At 41.6% G+C, this 12,100-nt stretch overlaps 1 protein-coding gene and 1 long non-coding RNA gene across 2 annotated transcripts in view; one reads left to right on the top strand and one right to left on the bottom strand.

The window, feature by feature from the left end:
- MORF4L2 (mortality factor 4 like 2) overlaps positions 1–2,166 on the bottom strand; it is a 15,150-nt gene extending 12,984 nt beyond the window's left edge. Inside the window, 1 exon segment of the mRNA XM_025051078.1 lies at positions 2,066–2,166. The gene's annotated coding sequence lies outside the window, so the exon portion shown is untranslated.
- Positions 924–12,100, top strand: part of LOC112484734 — a 42,636-nt gene continuing 31,459 nt past the window's right edge. The window contains exon 1 of the long non-coding RNA XR_003048150.1: positions 924–1,408. This is a non-coding gene — a long non-coding RNA (uncharacterized LOC112484734). The remainder of the gene's footprint in view (positions 1,409–12,100) is intronic.

Raw genomic sequence — 12,100 nt, 5'->3', positions numbered from 1 at the left:
CGTTTTGTGAAGTCAATCCCAGATATTTTATTTAATCCGTATTTTTGTATATCTCTGTAAGATAGACAATTTGAAAACATAACCACAATACCACTATGACGACTAAAAATATAATCAATTCTTTAAAAACGCATCAAATAAAATGTCTGTTGTTGGTTTTTTTTTTTTTTTTTTTTACAGTTGGTTTGTCTTAACCGGGATCCAAACAAGGCCTACTCATCGCATGTGGTTCATCTCCAGCTCGCTCTCGTTCTCCATCTTCCCCCTGCCCCCCGCTTTAAACTTTTCAACATGGAAAATTCCAATCCCCGCTATTTTGAGTTAATTCCCAAACAGCATATCATTTCATCAGTACAGATTGCTACGTCTCTCTCATATCTAATTTCTTCTAGAGGATAAGTTGATGGGCAGGAAAAGCACTACAATGAATTTACATAATTTGTTTTTTATCATTGTGTTACACGGGTTTTTCTCTCCACAATACTCTCTCGGAGCCAGGATTCCTATTAAGTGCCTTATACGGACAAATATACGGTACACGCCTCGGAGGTACACGTCTGAGGTAGGTACTATTATTATCACCCTTTTACAAACATGGAAACCGAGACACAGAAAGGAGCCAGCCCGAGCTGGGCGTTGGCGAATAGGAATCCGAATCCAGTTCTGCCCGATTGTGAAGCCATTAGTTAATCCTGTTTATATACGCGACGAGAAAAGAAAATCATCAACCCTTTCTCCCCACCCCCACCCCGAAACCTGAAACGAGAATCCAGTTCTTTCCAGCAGCCGACGTGTGCTCACTGCCGTCCCTCCAACCGCCATAGTAAAGCCAGGTTTCTCCGGCAACTGATATCCATAGGCAGACACGTCACGCTGGAGGCGGGCTTATGCCCCTCAGCCAATCACAGTCGTCTTGCCTAAGTTTTAGAATGTTCCATGACCAAATGATTGGACGAGGCCCATCACGTCAGCAATGACACTTCGCCGCAGTAAAGGGGGGTGCTAGCAACCTGCTTCTTCATGGTTAAGGCTTGAAGTAAGCCAATCACCTCCCTTCTTTAGTGCAGTCTCTGGCCAATGACGTTCGCCCTCTTAGGTTCTTAGCCCGCCTCCAGGAGAGCGACAGTCGTTGGGTCATAAGTCTATAGGGCAGGGTGTTCACGTGGCCTATTTTTACGACCCAGAGTTCCCTGACCAGAGGTTCTTTTTTTTTTTTCTGCGGGAGGCATTATGGGTTCCCCCCCTCACGACACACTGGAAAAGGAAGTGTCTACGTGGCCTGCGGAAACAGGATGGGCGGAAATGATCTAAGATTCCCGCGAGTGGGGAAGCGCGAGGTCAAATCTGGGGCCACACCCCCGAGCCACTTGCGCAACTCGAGAAAAAAAAGCAGAGTGGGGATTTTGACGTATGTGAATGGGGATGCTGGGTGCTGCGGGCGCATGGTGGGGGTGCTAGTGTGGGTGTGCGCGGGCGAGCTCGTATGGCCTTGGGGTTTGGGTGTGTGCGCGCGCCAGCCCTCGTGGCGCTGGAGGCGGTGGGTGTGCGCAGGCGTGTATCCCTAGCGTTGGGGTCGGTGCGTGTCCGGGAGCGAGGACGTGCGTGCGTGCGCGCGCGTGCGTGTATTCGCGTGTGCGCGCTCTATACGGAGCATTCTCTCGTTTTATGTTTGAAAATTGTTCTAATGAAAAGAAAAATAATTCAGCCAAGACAACCACAGGAATACAAGGCCTTTGCTAGAAATATTTCGGTCTCCCCTATCAATTTAATTTTAGACCCTAAAAATAAACTTCCCACGTTCTCCATACCACATTCCTGTCGTAAACTATAGCCTTCCGACGGTTAAGAGCCAAACCCTCGCATTACCATACTAGCAATTACAAGGAGCAGCTTCTTTCCTGTCCTCTAGTATCTTTCTCCTCCTTATTCCCTGTTCCCTCCCTCACCCCTCCAAAGTTACGTGCAATTCTCCTGGCACAAACAAAATTTTCTGCTGAGAATATGTACGATAGCCTTCCTCTCCACTACGGACTCCGAATTCTTGTGATGGCTGAGGCTCTCTTACCCTTTTTGTCCTGATCTCCAAGCACAGTGTCCTGATCTTCAGGCAGGTACGCACTCAGTTAATTTTCCAGAAAGTTCTCTGAGGTTTATACCTCTTTGAGTCTGCCACCAGGTGCCGCCAAATCCCAGTAAAGGATTGGCTGTTTGGTCCCTGGAATGATGGGATTTTTGTTCCCCGCCCTTCCTGATTTGCTGAACTCTCCAATCTATTGGGATCACGCATATCTTTCATTGCTAGGGAAAATCAAATTAACTTCTATAAACAGCTCTAACAGGCAGGGGACTATGGCCCTAGATCTAAATGTTTTTTTCTCATTTCCTCCTTAAAAAAAAAAAAAAAATCTCTCCATCCCCCGCCTTCCTTGCTTTTTTTGGGGGGGTGGGGTGGGGTGGGGGGAGGTGTCAGAATTGATGAATGACCCCAGGCACCAATGCTGATTAAGATCCTAACCCTTTCTGTGCACCTTTTCAAATGCTCAGAAAAAAGGCGGAAAATACAGATGGCTGTTTAGTCAGTAAAGACCATAAGAACGTGGACCCTGGTACTGGAAACTGATCTTTTTCTTTCAAAATTTTTATTAGATATGTACATTTGCACCCTATTTTCTGTAGTGGTACTACTAAAGCTTTATTATGTCTTTGGAATCAGAGACCTAATTTTTAATCCCGTTGTACCGTCTACTAGTTCTGAGACCCTGGACAAACAATTTATGTTCTCTGATCTTTAGTTTTTTTGCATACTTTCTATATTTTAGATGCTGTTTCATATCCTTCACGTGGATATTTTTTTCTTCCTCACAAAATCTTTATTAGATGAGTACGAATACATCAAAATCAAACAACAAAAGTTAAACCCCTTTCAGTTATCAATCATATACGCCTGTGCTGTACACACACAACACACACACACACCCACAAACCCACCCATCCACCAGGAAGGAGGTGGGATTTAGAGCAGTGTTTCTCAAAGTGTGTTTCCCAGATACCTCAGTAGCATCGTTATCACCTTTTGGTAAGTTGTCCGATTCAGATTCTCAGGCCCCACCTCAAACCTTATGAATCAAAAATTCTGGGGGTAGGGTTTGGCTATTCGTGTTATAACAAACTTCTGATTCCAATGCACGCTGAAGTTAGAACTATGCAATGCTTATTTTTGTATGCTCCGCTAGAGGGTGCTACAGAATGTAAAGCAAAATAAAAAAATGACAGGTTTTGAGACACCCTGCATATTATCAGTCCCGTTACACAGATTAAAAACTAATGTGTAGAAGTGTCAAATTATTTTCTCAGTGCATACAAGTACGGGAGGGAACCAGACTATGAATTTTACCAGCTTCTTGAGCCCTTGACAGTACTCTTGTTCAGCCATAATAACTTGTCTTTCTGGGCCTCAAAATACATTACAGATACTTTCTTCCCTACTTTAGCTAATGTTGACTAACGTCAAGAAGAGAGCAGGAAAGCAAACTAAATAAATGAAATATTTTGATGATTTAATAACCTCCCTCATCTCTGTTCCATAATATATCACATAAAACCTTTTAAGTCTTTTTTTTTTTCCTTGCTTTTATATTTCCCCAATGCTCTCTCTACCCTGAAGTTGTCTTTTTTAGTTTATGTCTGAACTTTTTCTGTGTGTGTGGGAAATCGGAGTGGTGAGGAAACACAGTTATTGAAAGTCTGTTAGGGGCCACACTCTATATGGCTGTATATCCATTAATTCCAACAATAAGCTTGTAAATTAGGTGACAATTATCATTATTTTATAGATGATGAAAGTGAGTTCTAGAGTCTATAATTATTTTTCTTTGGTCATATAACTTGTAAGTAGTGGAGCCTCAGTAATTCCTGGTATATCTGACATTCCTGGTATACCTGCTCAACTTTCTATTGCTTGGTTGTGAATCTGGTTTAGTCGTTTACTATTTATGTGACTTTCAACAAATTCTTAAGCTTTCCTGAGCCCTAGTTTCACCTTACATTAAATGAGAATAATTATTCCTGCCTCATAATCTTAGAGCTGCAGTATCCAGTATGGTAGCCACTAGACATGTCACTACTTAAATTTGAATTAATTAAAATTAATTAAAATGAAAAACTCAGTTCCTCAGTCACACTAATCACATTTCAAAGGCTCAGTAGTTACTTATGGCTAGTATCAATGCTGGCAGGGCCTAGGGCAGGCTTCCCCAAGATAGCTCACAATATCGATTATTTTGAATTAAAGCACTCAGAGCAGGAGTTGCTCTCTGACTCTCCTCTGTCTCTGTCAAAGCAGGAAATAAATCTCTATGTGATAGGTGCCATCCCTTCTCCCGAGGGCTAAAAGATAGCCTTATCACAAGAATTATGAAATCCAGAGTCAAAAAAGCCTGTATAAACAAACCTTGTAAAGCCTTTACTAATTTACTACCTAAGCCTGAACCTTGCTTAGATTCCTTTCTAATGGACACTAACTTTCTTTATCCTGTCAATTGCTCACAAATTGATTGTTTCTTTGTCTAAAAAAATATAAAAATTACCTAATTTGATCATTTCTTTTAAAATTAACTTTATTGGGCTGACATTGGTTAATAAAATTATATAGGTTTCAAGTGTACAATTCTATAAAACATCATCCATATATTGCATTGTGTGTTCACTACCCAGAGTTAAGTATCCTTCCATCACCGTATATTTGACCCCCTTTTGAGTCCCTTTTATCATCTGAGCATCATATTATGATTCTCCCATGGGCACATATTAATTTTTTCTCCTATTAATCTTGCCTTGTGTCAATTTTATTATTTTATTATTGGTCCAGCTGTAAGAACTAAAGAAGGGTGGAAGTAGGAAATTTCCCTTCTCCCTGATGGTACCATATTAGATAACAATAGATACAGAATATTTTCACCATCACAGAAAGTTCTATGGGACAGTGCTGGTTTAGAATATATAAGGTATGTAAAAGGGTCTAGCATAGTGCATATACATGGCATGTGCCCAAGAAAAGTGATTTCCTGCTCTTTCCTTTCAGCTTTCAAACTAGGCTTGTTCTCTCATTTTATTGATGGGGTCAGGAGAGGGGAGTAACTTACTCAATGTACTGTAACAGGGGATGCGTCTGGCATTGGGATCCACATCTCCTGACTCTCCCGTTTTCTGTCTAGTAGACTCATCCTTATGCTCTACTCTGAGTCAAGTCTTAAGGCTGAGGGTGTGAATAATGTGAATTAACTTTGGAATCAGGGTAGTAGCAAAAAGAGACATAAGAACTGAATGCCTTCTATGTGCCAGGCAGCATTGTGCTTGGCTCTTTACATATGTTACCTTAGTGAAGCCCAGAGAAGTTAAATACTCCAAGTTGCTAGCTAGTAAATCTCAGAATAAAGATTCTGACTTCTCTCTAACTCCAAAGCCCATTTCCCCCCATTATGCCATGCCAACCTCTCAAATGTGAATACTCACCTGTCTCTTCCACTTACTTGTAGGATAAAGCTTCAGCAGATTCCTGACTTTTAGTGAGTCCTCAGCAAATGGGAGTTACTCTTCTTCCTTTGGAATTTACAGCTGAGCCACTGTCTTCACAATCTGTTTCAACTGGAAGGGAAAGGTAGCTTAAATCAATGTTTTGGCTTCAAGGCCCATGGCCAGACAGAGAATATTTGTGGCCCCAGCCTTCACAGAACACTCAGAGGCTCCAAGATCTCTATGTTAATTTTCAAGGCCACCATTTGCTCATAAATGCCTTTGTGCTGATTAGAAACATATGCTACCTGAGGGGCAGACAACTTGCAATGAAGTGTCCACTCCAGTGGAACAATGAGAAAAACATTCTTCTTTCTCAGGGACATTGGATCTTCACCAGGGCAGTTGAAGAACAAATTTTAGCCTCTATTTGTCTCTTTTTAGTTGGATAACCTTGTACAGGGTACAAAACGCCCTGCCCAACAGTATTTTCTGGTCTTGCTTATCTTGCCTTGTGGCTAAGAGAACCTCCCTAGGTCTGGAAAGTAGTGGTCAGTCTGTTCTGGATGGTGGAGAGGGACATCAGTGTCCTCCCATAGATTCTGGGTAGTAGATAAAATTGCTCCATCCTAGGGTCAATTTGATATATTTTTCATTTGGTTCTGACTAGCTTATAGGATGATTTTTAAAAGAATGTTTGGTTAATTTAAGTTAAAAAACCCTAATATTTCAAGCCTAAGCAAAATGATATTTCTTTAATAACAGTGTTTTTCTATCTATTTATACTTGCCTCATTCCATAAGGGATTTCCTAAAACCAGTTCAGCAAATTAGTCTAGTTTGCTAGCCCATGACAGACAGGACAAACAGTGGAAACAGTCATAAGAAAGTTTAATATCCTTTTAGGGATATCTATTCTCTTCTAGCGGTTTTCTCCTCCTGTAATCAACCCCCTCTCCCCCTGCTCCAACTGACCCACCCATTTGGCAGAAATAGGTATTTCAGATGACTGAGAACCTGAATCTAATCAATGTAGTCCTTGGGTGACCTTGGGATGCCAGACTTGCACATAATCCCTTGGTTTGCCCTTCCTTAGTCAATAATTCAGCATGTAATTTACTGAAATTTGTGGTTTTGTGAACCACAGACTTCACTTGGAATTATTATGTCAAATCATCCATGTTATACATCAACCAACAGAGAGGACTGATTTCCACCAGTCTACACTGACTCCTACAATCTCAGCATTGCCACAAGAGGATGCCTTGAGTCAGTTTTCCAGAGATAACTTTGTTCATGCTTATAACCTGCACCCACAGTCCCCATTTTGCTAGTAATGATGAAAGTTACATCTTTCATATTTTTCAGCTGTTACGTTATTAAGGAAGATAAACCAGTAGTATTTAAAGTGCTGCATCTTTGGTCTAAATTGTTGAAACTTAATGATGGGTCCATGGGGTGTTCATTATACTATTCTTTCTACTTTTGTGTATTTTTTTGAAAGTTTCCACAATAAAACATTTAAAAAAGTCATTAATCACTCCTGGGGAGGAGAACATACATGGGTTTCCCTTTAGAAGAGTGCTTATTAACCAAGGGATTAGGTGGAATGCACACCCTTTAGTAGGGATGTACCATGTAAAAATCGGGAGGTGTTTTAGATTGAAAAAGGTTCTGTGCCAGAAGTTCTGATAAGGTATCCCAGAAGGGGAATGTCCTCCAGCCTGCAGTCCCCATCCACCAGACCCCTGAAGAAGCCTTGCTGAAATGAGCCATTGTTAGTGAAAGAGGCATTTGGGATTAAGGGGAGGTTGAAACCTATGGAAACAGGCCTCAACAAATTGGTGAAAACTGTGTTAGCCAGCAGGCAGAGTAACATAGGCAAAGGAACTCTTGGGGCAAGAGGCAGCCCGGAGTGTAACAGGGTGTCATTCTCACCCCAGGTGAGTGCTGAAGAGGGCAAAGTTGCTAAGGAAGGAGGAGACCTGGGAGGAGAATGTGGCAAAGAAGTCCTCACTTGGGATCTCAAAGGGCAGTCTTTGGAGGATCCAGGCCCTATCCAATTTTCAGGGTTTAAAAGAGTGGGAAAGTCTTTAGAAGGCAAAGATTACACACAATGTGTCCAAGGACCTGGGACCAGTCTGCTTGGAAAGGCAGGGTCCCTAAAGTACACATCGAAAACTCTGGTTTGGTTCTTTTGTATTGTGTTTTTTACTGTGATACTGGGCAAATGAGGGTGTTGGTATGCTGCTGGGAGTGAGAAGATATGGTTGGAGAGCTGGGCATTGTTTAGGGTGTGGGGACCTAGGAGGACATGCTCTTGCAAGACCCTGAGTTGAGGTAACATGATTAGAAACTGGGGATAGAGAAGAGAGCCAGGGCAGTTCCTAAAAGGTACAAAGCCTAGATTCACCCAGCTGCTCCCAGGCAAGATTTGTGGGTGGTATGTCAGTGAGACCCAGGCGAGTGCAGCCAGTTTTCAATAGAGCTGGTCTGTGAAACTTGGCTGAGAGGACAGAGGAAGATTGATGTTTGCTCCAGAGTGGGGCTGTCAGCTGTGCTCACCGTCTCACCATGGTCCCAGCTGTGAACAAAAGTCCTGGCCCTTCATGGTACTGCAGAGCAGTCCAGGCTGGTGTAAGTCTCTGAGGACAGCTAGACCATTTTCTCATCCTGGCTGACAACCAGAAGACAGAAGAAACAATAGAAGGTGGTGGTGGTGGGAGGGGAGCAGAATTGTAAGGGGGTAAGAAGCAGTGACCAGTGGGAAGGAGCTATCAGCTTCAGATCTTAGGTCTTTGGATGCAAGTTGTAGAAACTTTTAGGGAAAGCAGACCTTTTCAGCTTCACAGATAATAGTGAATTACTAAAGGAGGTCTGCAGGGACCGTAATGCCTCATTCATTCATTCATTCATTCAATGAGTACCTTACTGACCAAAACCCTGGGTAATGCCAAAGTAATTGAAGATAGTTCATAAATTCAAGGAGCTTACATGGAATTTGGGGATATGTGCCAAGTTAAGTACTAAAGTGTATCTTTAAATGCTAAGTGACAAACATGGAATAGAAATCTAGAAACAAGAGAAACCTTAGGCGAAAATGGTAGTGGCTTAAAAAGCGGAAAGTAATACATGCTAGGGAAACATAAAGCAAGGATACTTAACCTGGTCCTGGAGATCAAGGAAGGCCTCCCTCAGGAAATGACGTTTCAAGTGAGACTTAAAGGCTGGGTTAGCCATGGTGAAAAGTTTGAGGATTTGAGGTGTTGAAGTGTTTCCAGTACAGAAACTTTGTGTTTTAGCCAAAGCAGTCCTCATTTTTCTGGGTGTGATCAGAGAAGGTGGGATTTTAGAAGGCCTTAGAAAGATAGACATGATTTGGCTAGAAGGAAAAGGCACCTGGTATTCCAGGTTGTCACCAAAGCGTTAGGAAAAATGAGGACTGCTTTGGCTAAAACACAAAGTTTCTGTACTGGAAACACTTCAACACCTCAAATCCTCAAACTTTTCACCATGGCTAACCCAGCCTTTAAGTCTCACTTGAAACGTCATTTCCTGAGGGAGGCCTTCCTTGATCTCCATGACCAGGTTAAGTATCCTTGCTTTATGTTTCCCTAGCATGTATTACTTTCCGCTTTTTAAGCCACTACCATTTTCACCTAATGACCTACTCTTATCTCCCTGTAATTCGTTCTCTACACTGCGCTCAGAATGGTCTTTGCAAAATGTAAACCTGTTACAGCACTTCCCTCTTTAAAACTCTCCTATCCCTAACAACTTCATTCTTTTTTTGCCTCTCTTTATGTCCATCTTGCTTCCTTTCCTCTTGCTCTTCCTTCAGGTCATATCTTAATTGTCTCTGTTTCAGGGAAACCTTCCATGATACCCCATCCTCCAACTTCTACTACTCCTCTTATATATTTCCATAACATTTCCACATTTTCTTCATTTTACTATTCTCCAATAACTTAGTCCAAATTTGTCTTCCCCACCAGAATATAAGCCCTCTGAGGGCAGCGGCTATGTTTCTTCTTCACTGTGTTGCCCTTGTATTTAGTTACAGTGCCCAGCATATTTTGATAGGTACTCCACAAAAATCTGTGAATAAATGCAAAGGAGATGAAGCAATATTGGTAGGTGAAAGCCAACCTGAAGAGATTGTTCTTATATCTATGGACAAAGGGAAACCTTTAAAAGTTTTTAATTTTGGAATGAAAAAATCGTTAGACTATATGGACTTTTGAAGAAACAAAACCAACTCAAACAAAACCCAGAGAACTCCAACCTCAGCTTAGCCCAAACCCTAGCCTCCCAATTATCTTGTGGACTCATGTTCTCTCCTTGCCCGTTCCCCCACCACTACCGCTTTCAAAAGCACAAGAAAACATACTCATTGGTCTTTGTAACCAGACACATTTGGCAGCAGGGCCAAATGCAGTTACTTCCACACGTGCAGTTGTTCATTTGGCTGGCATTTATTGCCCACTTCCATTGTTTCAAACACTGTGCTGTTAGCTACAGATGAAAAACACCCTTTCCCCTGTTTTAATGGAGTTCGCAATTGAGGGAACCCCTACTATTGATCACTCACTTGATGGCTTCACATTTCTGGTGAAAAGTTTTACCTTACCTGGACTCAGGAAGACTTTTCAGGATACTAAGAGCCCGCAAAGGACCTACATCTCAGGGATAGATCCTCTGTAAAACTGGGACTCAACAAGACTCAGAGAATAGATGCTTATGCCAATTTACACTAAACATTTACGCTTTTCTAAATAGCAGATTGGAGAATGTCTGGAAGGGCATTCAGGCAGTTGCCATTTCTTAACCTTATGAGGCTGGGCTTAATAAGGCAAACAGGCCTCCAAGGTACACCCCTTGAGTGAAGCAAAGTAGAGGAACTCAAGGAATGACAGGAAAATGAATTAAATTTCCCAGTAAAAATTGAGGAGCTGTTCTGCTCCCTGAGGCGTGCTGAAACAAATATGTGATTCCAAGCAACCTTTCAAAGATAATCAGAAAGCACCCACCCTCACCCTAGGGTAGACATTAATGCTGAGAGATATTTTTTCATCTAAGATTCAAATCCCAGGTGGCTAGGAAGGTAGCAAATAAGGATGTCAGAGAGGCAGTGCACCCCTCTCTCTTCTCCAAGGAAGGATAAAGGGAAGAAATAAGTATTGTTTTGTAGCTGCAGTCCTTGATTGAGGGATAACATCAAACATGTTATCTATGACGCTTTGAAGATATATTCATTAGTTTTGACTTTCTCGCTCTCCCTGAATCCTTTACCTTGAACATGAATCCACCATCAGGCTATCAGGGAGAGAGATTACATAAGTAGCACATAGACATGAATAAGATTAATTTCCATGATTTATTGCTGTACTATGTTAGGCAACTTTGGGTGAAGAGGGTTCATATACCTGGAGCTTGAAATCCTAAGAGATAGAACAGGAAGGGTTAACCTTAAAATCAATGGCATATATTTCATAGAAGAGTAACAATGTATTAATGAGAAACCACAATGTGTCCTCCCTTAAAGGAACATCCTGAAACTTAAGCCAATTAAATGATGATAACAGATTATATTTCTATTAGGGAAAGGCTAGAAGAAGTATAAGTCTAAGGGATTCACAAATAAATTCACAAAGGAACTCTGGAGAAGGATACTCTGAATTTGTAGAATTTGGAGCTTGGCATGACCACTTAACACCTGTAATATCATAACAGTTGCCAAGATTTGTGCTATTCTCTTTCTATGGGGACTGTGAGCATCTAATATGAATATCAGCCAACAGATAAATATGGCAGAGGCTGGGGACTGAATGGTCATTACAGGGATAGTTTCCTCAGCTACAGACTATCTCTGGCCTTGAGTCTGCCATAGTGTACTAGTTGGTGCAGTCTCAGAAGTGAGCCTCTGGAGCTCATAAATTGAGACACTTTGGTTCTTCACTTTCTATTTCATTCTTTCCCTTCACAGCTTCAAATAAGTGGAAAAAACAAGGGAGATACACCTAGCACCTGGGCTTTTGCCCAATTAGGTCCTTAGTGTCCCCATATTGTCTGATGAGCAGACCAGACTAAATGATCTGGGAAGGCCTTTCCAGCTCTGTTGAGCCAGGTTCCAAAGTTCTAAGACATTGTGATCCATTGACTCAGTTGCCTTATGGGGAATCCCATGAAAGATTAGTTTTCTAAAAGAGCCAATTGCTTGTTTTTCTTTGTGGGAGTAGTGGAAAACATAGTCAAGATAGCAAAGACACTGCTGTGACCAAAGATCTCAAGCATTCTTGCCCTTGTGATGGTCAGGGACTTCTTTATAACAGTAATTCTCACTGCCTAAAGTAGTTAGGGATTAGTGCTAAATTAAGACCTGATAAGACTGAGATCAGTCAGCAAAGGCATTGTTAGTAAGTATAAGGGGAGGGACACTAATAAGGATTTAGGACTTAGATCCATAATTTGAAAAAGAGCTTAGAATCAGATACTCAATTGTTAGATTCTTTTGTCATGTTGGCCTATTCTCAGAAAACAAGTCATAACACTCCTTGACCTAATAAATAGATTACCTCTGGAAGTTATAG

The sequence above is a fragment of the Pteropus alecto genome, unplaced genomic scaffold, assembly GCF_000325575.1.
Source record: "Pteropus alecto unplaced genomic scaffold, ASM32557v1 scaffold538, whole genome shotgun sequence".
In the NCBI taxonomy this organism is placed as follows: domain Eukaryota; kingdom Metazoa; phylum Chordata; class Mammalia; order Chiroptera; family Pteropodidae; genus Pteropus; species Pteropus alecto.
Note: the sequence above shows the minus strand (reverse complement) of the source record. Positions and strands in the feature narration are given on the sequence as shown.